The sequence below is a fragment of the Homalodisca vitripennis genome, unplaced genomic scaffold (genome assembly GCF_021130785.1).
Source record: "Homalodisca vitripennis isolate AUS2020 unplaced genomic scaffold, UT_GWSS_2.1 ScUCBcl_15;HRSCAF=503, whole genome shotgun sequence".
Lineage (NCBI taxonomy): Eukaryota > Metazoa > Arthropoda > Insecta > Hemiptera > Cicadellidae > Homalodisca > Homalodisca vitripennis.
In genome coordinates, this window is record NW_025776172.1 from 47526 (window position 1) to 49169 (window position 1644).

Below are 1644 nucleotides of genomic sequence, written 5' to 3' on the forward strand. Positions count from 1 at the left end.
ACTTGAAATTAACATAAAATTTCACTTGTCCCGAATGAGGGGTTGAGAGTGCTTGCGCCTTATTTAAGGGAAACCCTATGGATGGTGGGGGCAGGGCGGAGTTAGGACCTAAACTTACGCTTCAGGGGTTGTGCGTTGTTAATGCGCATGCGCGGTGTGGAACAGCCTGACTAAGAGGACAACAAGCAGACAAGTTTGCTTAACTGTGATCAATATTACTGAAAACTGAGAATGAGTCATTAGTAATATACGATTTAGATTGTTGCCCCATCCGAATTAAAAGCAATCTAAAACAAGCATTGTTACATTATTAAAAAAATTTAAAGTGAAATGTGAAAATATTTTCTTATCATCTGCATGTTAAAAACATTACACATTTATTTTGTACTATTCACTAGTACCTAAGATTAATCACGAAAAACTATTTAGTTTTATAAAATAATACAATTTTGATTGAAAAAATATGTATTCATTTTATTTAAGTTGAGTGGAATGTCCCGTAAAATGTGTTATAAACCCATGTGTAGTGCAGAAAGTAAGGGACTGCATATACTCTTAGTAGTATTCTTAATATTTATTACTACTATATCTAGTGAATATATATTAAGGTGCAAAAATCCCGCACCTCATACAGGATTCGAACCCGGGTCACCGGCGTGATAAGCCTAGACGCAGCCCACTCGGACACCGGTGGCGGGACACTAGTGTAGTTTTGTAGCACAGATCTCAACACAGCCTCTGCTTGTAGATATTTTACTGATCATGTTCTCTGTTCTTCAGCTGTACCTGTGACGTTTTTCAAAATATTTATAGCGTTTCTATTATTATTTTGTAAAAATTGGATAAAAGTCTCAACAATTATTAATCTAACTTACGTCAAAAAAGTCTTTAATATACAATATTTAATCTACGCGAAAAAAAACGTCGTTAATACATCTGCGAAATAAAAGAATTGTAACAGACTTCCGATACAACAATTTGGGTTTGGAAGAGGGGTTTTAAAATAATTCTGGAAAACACGCGTAAAAATTATACAACAAAGGTAACAAAATAAATAACAATAATAATAATTAAATGTGTCTAGTAACTATTTAGGCCTATAACACTTTTAATTTTACAAATATAATATTGTAATATTCAAAAAATATCGCAATACACATTTTCTGTAAACATTGTTTGATTAATAGTTACAGCAAATATTTTATAATTCATTCAATAATAAAGTAATTAGAATTGATAGCAGTACAAAAGATAATGAAGTTGAAAAAGTTAGTAAACAGCACACTTACAATCTTAAGCAAACTAATTTTCAGTGAATGAGACAAGAGACTGTAATTATTTTAAAACAATAAAACATGGCAAATTTCTATCATTAAAAGACACGTCCTGATTAGAGGTATCACCTTAGGAGTGATATGTCTTATCAGTAGCAAGTAGTGTTAAAAATTTAAACAGAGTTCACAAATCCGATTAACTGAGGATTATCGCTACTCTGACTTGAAATATCTACAAGGTACGAACTGGTATATTGGGAAATAAGGAATGTTTTACTTTATATACAATTATTCTGCTACCACTTCAAATACATGTAATTACACAAATTTAATTTAATTAGTTGTTAAAATTTAATATTTGTAATTTGAA